This window comes from Aquarana catesbeiana, linkage group LG05 (assembly GCF_042186555.1).
Source record: "Aquarana catesbeiana isolate 2022-GZ linkage group LG05, ASM4218655v1, whole genome shotgun sequence".
Classification (NCBI taxonomy): Eukaryota; Metazoa; Chordata; class Amphibia; order Anura; family Ranidae; genus Aquarana; species Aquarana catesbeiana.
Genome location: NC_133328.1, coordinates 300,226,057 through 300,236,520, shown reverse-complemented (window position 1 = coordinate 300,236,520; position 10,464 = coordinate 300,226,057). Strand labels below are relative to the sequence as shown.

Here is a 10,464-nt window from a genome sequence, read left to right as displayed (position 1 = left end):
ACAGCATTTGTAACAGCTGAATTTAAAATTTTGGTCTCTAGTGTGAAGAACTGATTTAACAAAACAAAGTTCTCACAAATACTGTTCACATATATTATTTTCTTTGTATGTATTTATAATGACCCTTTATAAAGAAACAAAGCTTGTCCTTGATTTTCTGTTGTCATAGGAATGCTGCACATCAAATTGTCTGCATAGTTATGCTTTTAGATAGCGGAAAATGCTTTATGTCATCCATGACAAAATGTTTGTACTTTGGGTAAAGCCCAAACCCCTCAGCTCTATATCTTTTACCATGCCCTGTGACCACACACCATATACATTTTAAAAATTCACAATTAGTATATTGTATATGTAGTGAAATAGTAATTTTATAATATTTGTCTTCCTAAAAGCCTACATAAAAATATACAGTATGTAAAATGATGAAAAAAAGGGGCAGATTTCACTCCCTAAAATCTTATTATTCTATATTGAATTTTGAAAAATGTAAGCCAGTTTAGTGATAAATGTTATGTAATGATGGAGATGGAGGTTTTTTTTTGAGTATACAATCATCAAACTAATTCTTTAATGATAGAGGTTGTAAAGTTCTAGATATTTTCAGGCCAATTACACAGCAAAGTCATTGCCCATTTCCGAAAGGATTTTTCTCTTTAAACATTTAAAATGAATGAATTGCTATAGGTGAATTTCTACTTTGTGTTGCATCAAGTGATTTTTTCCAGATATCCATACAATTAAAAAATAGATTGTTGTACGGACAATATTAGACAATCCAAGTAGTTAAAGTGTCACAGTTATCACTCTAAACAGTAGTGCTGAAATTAAGCCTCAATTATAGGTCTTCACCTATAACACCCAAATTTATCAAAGTGAAATGTCCATAATAAAATAAAAATAAGGAAAAAATAAAAGTAAAACAAGTACACCATATAGTGTAAAATTTTGTTCAACTCTTCTCGCATTGAAAATAATATCAGCCACACACCGTTTCACGTGCACTGGTGATCTTTATCCCCAGCAGATAACGCACTAACCAAAATTCAATGTCTCCCACTCGCATGGTTGGCACAAAACACTTGTGTGAAATATCTTGCTGTACAGGTCAAAAGTTGTCACCATGTATCTCCATAGAAGTCAATAATGGTCATTAACACTTGAAAGGAAACAACGATATCTTCCAGTGGTACAGTAACCAAATATATTAAAAATGTATCAAAAAACGCTAGAAAGCCACTCACATGTTAAAAACATAAAACTTGCATTGGGTATAATAATATAGGTTGACATCGGGTACTCTCTCCTTAAGTGATAGACTGTGAAGGTCTCATCACCTCAGGACACCACAGACAAGCCTCAGTGTTTCCCTCGGGTCCTGATGCGGCGATCTCTGGTGACGTCACCTCAACCTCAAAAGTAAACAAAAACGCTCTTAACCTTTCCTTTCTCAGTCAAATCCTCCTTTGTGTCTCACATTGTCCCCCTCCCAGGCACTGCTGCTCACGGTGGGAAGGTTTCAGCAATAGAGGCAGTGCTGTCAATCCAGAAAGCAGTGGGCAGGACTACATGTGGACAAGTGATTGACAAGCTACAGGTTTGTGAATAAATAGTAACAATGCTGATAGTTACACCCCCACAACATTTTTTCATCCTATTGTACTGTAAGCAGGCACAGTTTACATAAAAGGTCCAACTTTTATCCTATTTTAGGAGCATTGTATCAGGGTTGTTAAAGAACAAAAAGGGGCGCCTCTAAGTGCAATATGTTTAAAAAGATTTAATGATGTTAAAATCAGCCAAATGGCTATCTGCATTATCATTATTAAACTATCTTTTTAAACATATTGCACTTAGAGGCGCCTCTTTTTGTTCTTTACCTTGTCTTTCAGAGTCTGCTTGACTCTTAAGGGAGCTGCCATCTGTGCCATTGTTTTATAATTTTATGGACATTTAGCTTTGCTTTATATCGGGACTTTTGTTTTTAATTAAGCTGATTCACCTTACTATAGATTACAGTAGATCTTGCAGTAATCTTCTGCCTAAATACATGTTCGTCTATGAAAATGTTATTAGCCCTATAACGCAGTGGTTGTACCTGTCTTTGCGCCATTCCTTTCTTTTTATTTATCAGGGTTGTTACACCATCAGGAAAACTAAGAGAAAACTGAAAGTGCATATGCATTTATAATAATAATTTATAATTAAGTGCTGCAGTGCATATATTTTTTAATTGGAAGACCATAGTTGTACTTTGGGATGATGAATTTTATTGGTGCCAATCTATATGAAATAACTCTATATATCCATCCATCATAGATTAAGACACCTCATGTCTTCCCCTGCCACCCCTCATCAGAAAGAAAAGTTTCAGCTTTGGGCGTAACATTATATAATGTCATCCATTATACACCTGGCATGAATATATTATATGGAGGTTGACTCATTTGTTCATATTATTCATAGAATGTGTATATGTAACTTGCGTATGCTTTTCTGTAATATTATAAATGCTGTTTTGTATTACCTCTGTCTTCCTGAAGAAACTGACCATGAAAACTAAGAAAACCACCCCAACTCTGCTTTTTGAAGAAATTGTATATAGTACAGTATATGCTACAGTGTTGAAATGACTTTTGAGAAATGATAACAGGTTTTTAAAACATTTTGCTACATGTATAAAATTGCCAGAAGATACATTTTAAGGGGTGTTGTTTAGAAGGTGATTTAAGCCCTGTAACAAAGTAGAAACATGGGTTCCTATAAATATTATATCATTTAAAAAAAGGTATTTGGGAAACTGTGAGATACCTGATGAAAGGTTTAGTGGAGCTTTGGCTGGAGGTTGAGGCATTAGAGTAGCCTGGCAGGCCTGGGACAGCAACAAGTCTTGACAGCAAGGTACAAAGTCAGAATCAAGAAGCACGGTCGGGGGCAGGCAGGGTCATACACAGACTGGCAGTGTAATGCAAAATTTTCAGACAAAGAGAGTAGTCTAGGAATCAGGCAAAGTTCAAAAGTCCAGAAGTTCAGTAGCTCAGTAGTATAGCACACACCCAGGGTATCAGATCCAACAAACGGGCACAGTGTATGGGAATTCCCACAATTTAAACTGAGATGATTATGGATTGACTGCAGCTGGAAGGCAGGTGGAGCTAGAGAGTCCCAGGAGCAGATGCACTAAACAGGGTAAATGCTGCAGAAGCTCAGGTTCCCTAGTGACAGAGCGAACAGAGCCGCAGCACAGAGGAGGAAAAACCCAAGTTCAAACCCAGGCATGTGACAGAAACAGAGGATAGTGTTACATGCTGTGTTGCCTTAAGATTATATGCCACCACTTTCATCACAGATCCAATAAACAAGAGATTAATACCCCACCCCATCTGTTTAAATTTTGGCATGTAATCTGATGTTGAGAAATTGAGAATCCATATTGACATAGAGCAGTAATTCTTATATGCATATAATTTCAAGAGGATGTTTATAACAAAGTGATACCAGGGCTCAAGATATTTCTAGTGTCTGTATTGATATAGAGTTGTTAACAAAGTTTAGCACTCACTTCTTCTTAGACTACCAGTACTGGGTAGTTCTTACCTAGATTACCTAGAAAATCGAGACATATATAGTCCCCACTTTTTTAATGATCGTGGCATTTTCAGAGATTTCAAACCACTGTCCCCATGGTCTAGTCAGGATATAGTAATGATTGACACAATGCATGGGAGCCAATCAATGATAGAAAGCAGAGGAGACCCTTTAAAAGTAAGCAGCTTAAAGGGAAATTATAATGGTTTTGGGTTGACTTATTCTTATTCTGGTTGTAAACCCTCACATATAACCACTGAAGTAAATAACCTCAGATAATACACAGAGAGGAAACAAATATCCCTACATAAGTTATACTTGTATATCTGCTGTCTTCGGCTTTCTATACTCTTTGGAAAGTGCAAATCATATTAGAAATCTTTCTTCCTCATTCAGCAGTGGGTGAGAGCTGATTGAAGGAAAGGCACACACCCCACTCCACATAGGCAGAAAAACAAAGGAACATGCAGAGCTGTAGTCTGAATAGACCAGATCTCTGCTAATCTCCATCTAAGCTCCCTCCCCTCCCCAACACAAATTTTCAGCTGCTGTTATCTCATGTGTTGGAGAACTTGTCAGAAATGACTCTGCTTATAAGAGAAGAATGAAACAACAGAGGGAGACGGTACTTAGAGCTTTGGAGAGAGAGAGAGAGAAGTAAATACTACCTATATATGTGCTTAGGTCAAATTTCATGAATGGGCTTTACAACTACTTTAAGTTTCTATATTTTAAATACTGTAGAATGGACTTCTTGATGAATAAAAAGGGCATTTTCAGACATTTCAAACCACTGTCCCCATGGTCTAGTCATGATATAGTAATGATTGACACAATATACTTGAGCCATTTAAAGATAGAAAGCAGGGGAGACTCATTAAAAGCAAGCAGCTTAAAGGGAAAGTATAATGGTTTTGGGCTGGGACTTATTCTTTTAAGTTTTTAAGTTTTAAAATACTGTAGAATGCATTCATGGTTGTTGTGTCACTTAAAACTTTGGGCAGAAACAGCTGTTTGATTTCAGACTCTCTCTCTCCCTGTTCTCTCTCTCTCACTAAAAATCTGTATGTAGCAGTATACTATAGAAATAGGGGTGAAGGGAGGGAGGATGGCTCACTCCTCTGATTATTTCTGCTATGAATATTTTATGAGCTTAAGCTATTGATCTCTGTAAAACATTTTTTTTTGGAAAGCAATTAAGATTACCAAGGTAAAAATATTAAAGGAGCAGAGAGTTTCACCTACTGGCTGGCAAAAAGTGAATATAAATTAGTTATAATTAGTCATCAGCTATTTCATTTTCACTTGCCTAAACACATGTATTTTTGAAGCATTTATTTTTTAGCCCTGAACACGATAATCAAAGAATATACATATAAAAAATATACATTATTTAAACTTAATGATCAGGGTGCTCTAACAATCCAAACAACTCTCTTCACAATAATACTTCACCAGAACATATCAGTAACAAAAAAGGGTGTGAGTGGGTTGAAAAAACTGTAAGGTGGCTTATACTAAAAACTTTTGCTACACCATCTATTTAATGTTAAGCACAAATCATGTCCCTGATATTATTTTTATGTGTAAGACTGCAATCACAACTGGGCGTTTTGAATCGTAGGCAGATTTTCCATGATTCTGCCTGCAATTTCAAAACGCCCAGGTGTGCATGACAAATCACACAATGCACATTTCAGATGCCTTTTATTTAAATGGCACCTAAAAACGTGGTTCGGTTCTGCCAAGATTGTCGTGCGATAAATCTCGCTGCAATAGTGGAAAACTACATTGTGTGAAGCTTGTCATCCCAAAAAGGTTCAGGAGCTTCTTTTGGGCAACATGCTTCAAATGAATGTCATCTGAAATGTGTGTTGTGCAATTTGTCATTCACACCTGGGCCTTTTGAAATCACGAGCAGAATTGCGGCAAATCTGCCCATGATTCAAAACGCCAAAGTGTGAATGCAGCCTCACTGTGATTACTGTGTGCAACAGAATAGGAATTTCATGCGCACATGTCGGTCCTTATTGTGTCTATGGTTGCAACACATGGCCTCAGATGATACACAGAGATTAAACAAATCTTCCGACATATGTTGTACCTAATAATCTACAGCCATCGGTCCCATACAACTTTCTACATCACAGAGAGTAACACAGAATCTGGTAGCATCTCTTAGCAGCACAAAGCAGGGGGCAGAGATTTGAATGCGCTCACTTCACAGCTAAGGGAGAAGAACTCTGAGTCCTGGTTGGAGGTGTGAGGAGGGCACACTGCCCTCCTCACACTACAAGAACAAGCACAGGCTGGAGCTGCCAATCACAGGCTGTGTGCTGGAACTTTCCTCTCCTGTATCCTGTTTTCTCTTGGTGTTGGGAAAAAACAGTTATGCCCCGTACACACGGTCGGACATTGATCGGACATCCCGACAACAAAATCCATGGATTTTTTCTGACGGATGTCGGCTCAAACTTGTCTTGCATACACATGGTCACACAAAGTTGTCGGAAAATCCGATCGTTCTAAACGCGGTGACGTAAAACACGCACGTCGGGACTATAAACGGGGCAGTAGCCAATAGCTTTCGTCTCTTAATTTATTCTGAGCATGCGTGGCACTTTGTGTGTCAGATTTGTGTACACACGATCGGAATTTCCGACAATGGATTTTGTTGTCGGAAAATTTTATAGCAAGCTCTCAAACTTTGTGTTTTGGAAATTCTGATGGAAAATGTGTGATGGAGCCTACACACGGTCGGAATTTCTGACAACTACAGTAGGTCCTATCACACATTTTCCATCGGAAAATCCTATCATGTGTACAGGGCATTAGAAGTGAGTCATGCTGATAACAGAAGAACCAGGCAGCAGAGAGAAATGACACTCAGCATTTTTGAGCAAAGGAATGTACACAGTAAAGAAGGACGTGCTTTGTTCAGATTTCAGGTCTGAGGTTTACAACAGCTTTAATGCTTTGTAGCTTTCTAAAGGGGACTTATATGTCCAGCATTCTGTTTGTCCATAGACTAGAGTGCCCATCAAATCATCTTTTTGCTTCTATAGGGTGAACTTCAACCTGTGCTAAAACATGGATGTACCTACCTTCCTAATTTGACAAAAGTTTCCCGGAAGTGCCATAGTTTGAAATGCTTAACTATCTATCCATCTTTTAGAGTGTCTCACCTGCTACATTTTAGTATAAGCTACATATACTGTATTTATAATACCATTCGCAATACATATTTACTGTATATTGGTGATGTTTTTTCCTTTATTCATTTTCAAAACTAACAAAGTCTTTAATTAAATACTGTATATATTTTTTTATATTTAGAGACTTATGAACAAGCTTGCTTGTGAAATTTCTAACTCCTTTGAAAGTCTTGTGTAATGTTCAGTAAATTGAATGGGTAGGTATTTTAATTGCTCTATCACCCTGGGGTCCAGTTTAATGAAATTAAAGACAATGCCTAGTTTGGAGACAATTATTGAAAGTGCGCAATCTGTAATAGGTTATTTGAAAGTCAGACTATAAAATAGCAAATTTGTTGGACACAGAAACACTATAATCATAAGGTTGTAATTTCTTACAGTTTAATTAACTTATACCTAATTAATTGCTTCAGATTTTTGGTTGCGTTGATGGGATGAGCAATAGCTTGTTGATTATAGCAACTGCATTTCCCTTTCTGAACTAAATCAGAAAGTATGTGTAATTTGTATGGTCTTGTGAAGAAATATATTTTGGTTTGGTAAAAATATGTACAGAATTTCAGATTTAAATTGAACCCATGTACATAACATTTTTAAGTTTATGGAATGAAAGAAGACACAGAGATGCTGCATCTGACTTTTTTTTATTCTGTTACATAGAGTATTCTTTAGTTTGCTTTTATACTTTGTCAAATAATATGTAGTGAGGGTTTAGGGAAACCAGGCAAAGACAAAGAAAATTGATTTTGTTTTAAAGAATAACTACAGAAAAGAGTAGCGAGTACATTTTGTATATATGCACATAATGTTTACATTGATAAATCAATACATGGGAAACAGTAATATGTCGCCAACAGTACTATGTAAAGCAATATAAATCAGTACCTTTTTTCTGATCACAAGAACTGGAACAGATACCTCAGCTACTGGTTCGTTCTGGTGAAAAATAATATGAATGATATAGAACTTAAGTGAAATAAGAAGGTATACATTTTTAGTGGCTGAAAATATGTACAATCCAGTGGAAAAGTACATACAGCTCAATGAAAATTGTTGACTTTTCCAAAATATTTGAACAGGCAAATGTTATATTTTCGTTCAAACACTGCCTACAGATAAAGGTGATATACTTAAACAAATGATAGATAAATTTGCCAGGTGTAATCATTCTTGTATTCCAAATCAAAGTAAATGCAGTTGTGTTGCATGGAATAAGTAAGTACACCCTACATTTACCTCTACCTCAAATCCATGCAATTAGAATCAAGTGTTTATAATTTAGTATCAATGATTAGGACCTCCATATGAAGTATGCAGATGGGACCTGTTTTACTTAAGTCTGAGATATCCAGGGTCTGGTGTTCTCTTTGCTATTGACATGTGTTTTGTCTTAATGCCAAGATCAAAAGAATGTAGTTGATTTTTTTTTTTTTTTTTAAACAACCATTTCACTTTAGGGAAAAATAATCTAGCATAGATTGTCAATGACTGCTAATGTATCCAAGGCCAGTCAGCCCAGTACATTTAGCCCAAAAGCTAAAGCTAAAAAAATAATATATTAAAGATTTGGATAACAGTTTAGTTTTGTTGTCTTATAAGTTTATGTGAAATCTCCATTAATAACTGTAAAATATTGTATTGATGAATATATTTCATTTAGCTGGCATCTATGAAAGCCGGGCAAAAAGAGTTTCATTTAAGCTTTTGCTAAGAGCAGAGAATGTGGGCCAAGGCTTGTATATACAAACAATGCAGAGCCAATTCAATTGTTTTACACCTACTCCTTTCAAAGGATCCAATGTTGGGATATGCATTGGAGGGGGCCCAACCCATAATCAACACCTAACTTCCTGGGGAAATTCAATTAACTCCCGGCCAGCATAGCCACAAGGATTTGCATGAAAGGGGGCCGACTTATGGAGTAAGCCCTCCAATCATGATCCAAGCTAGGCCAACCAATGAGACATCAGCCTGGTTTGATATACTCAGAGCCAAGGGGGAGGTATTGGTCTCTTTCTGATAGACCAGCAAGCTGAAAGGAGCTTTGGTAAGGATGGGTAATTATGGGAAAGGAATGCCCTTTTACTTGTAACTAAATATGTGTGTAGATTACTGTATTGAGGAATATACCCTGTATTCCTTCATGTAAATACTTTATTTCAACCTAATATTTTCTTCCTTGGTGTAAGACAATAGATAGACGATTGTGTATTAGCTAGACTTTCAACTGCGTCCTAATAAATGTTATTATATTTGAAGCTTTCACTCTTGGTTGAAAAGAACTCTTATTTAACCCACATCATATCTATGAGATATGAAAAATCTTAAATATAGATTTTTCAGGGTAACAGTTTTGAATGTGCTTCACTATTGAATGTTCCTTTTTACATGTGACACTGAGTGTGAAGAGGACTTGAATATGAGGGGTGGTCCTTGTTAGGAAGAGGCTATTTGAATTGATGGGCCTGATGATTTTTTTTTTGTTTGATAAAGGATTAAACGAAAGGGGAATCATAAAGTCACGATCACTGGTGTTTACACACACACGTGAATGGAAAGTGTATTTTAGTCTGGAAGATATTGCACTATATGAGTTATTCTTTTTTAGGGGATACACTGAAAAGAGTGGGAAGAAGTTTAAGGAAGACATTTAGACTTGGAGTGCAAAAAAAGCTTTATTAGACCCCAACTGGATATGGATAACCTGTTGATTTAAGAAACAGCTGCATATATTTAAGCGCTGGACTTTCTGAATTCACATACTGAAATTTGCCAGGGGTCTTTATTGTGTAGTCTAGCAGCTAACTTGAGCGTTGGTTAAAGACTTTTAATATCTATACTTTGGGTTTGCTTTACTTTTATAGGGCCTGAGCAGCATGCTGTCATAAAGTCGACTGTGAATTTAGCATTATATCAAAGGGTGGGTTATAGACTGGTCTAGTTAAACCCCTGATTTGAATACCATTAAAGTGTTCTGGGGACATTTCAAACAGATGGTTCATGCAAAGAAACACACAAATATCTAGCAACGGAAAGGATTTTGCATGGAGAACAAAAGTGGTATATGTTATACAGTTATGCACAATGCAAACAAGAAGTGCTTACTTCTTGATACACCATTACATCTATTGATGTTTTTATAGAATACATTTTTGAAAACAGTATATTTTTCTTGTGTCTTTATATGTAGGCACTGTTTTAATGAAGATCTAATGTCTGCCTGTTCACATATGTTGACAATAATCAACACTTTTAATTCACTAAGTTTCTCACTTGAGTGTTTATCTAAAGTCTTTTTTTTGTTAGTTTTAAATGAAGCAGGTTATGATTAGAGTGTATGAGGTCCAGCCAAAAACTTTTTTCCGTTTGGGATTAGGGAAGAGTCAAAACTCCTATCAGGTTTAAACTGCTATCAGTGGCTAGTGGCTTCATTAGAGAGATTTCTTCTTACTTTCTGTTCCAATGATATTCATAGAATGGAAGTCAAATCTACTACAGGGGCACAGACAACAGGGGTTCTAACTTTTGAAAGTTCTTTTTGAATTCTGTGTCACTGCTGGAAATGTACCCTCATTTCTTTTTGAATAAAACCTCTATGGGATAGAAAGTAAGCATTCACTTCATACATACATTGCCAGTCAATGAAGTCCGTTAGCTTGTT

The 10,464-nt window shown here is 36.3% G+C and overlaps 1 protein-coding gene across 11 annotated transcripts in view; it reads right to left on the bottom strand.

The window, feature by feature from the left end:
* The window catches only part of LOC141144787 (poly(rC)-binding protein 3-like), a 1,428,155-nt gene that overhangs the window by 822,909 nt on the left and 594,782 nt on the right, over positions 1 to 10,464 (bottom strand). For 2 of the 11 annotated variants that reach the window (XM_073630801.1, XM_073630799.1), the window contains one exon: positions 7,689 to 7,739. The exons of the other annotated variants lie outside the window; for them this stretch is intronic. The gene's annotated coding sequence lies outside the window, so the exon portion shown is untranslated. The remainder of the gene's footprint in view (positions 1 to 7,688; positions 7,740 to 10,464) is intronic. 11 annotated transcript variants of the gene reach the window in all.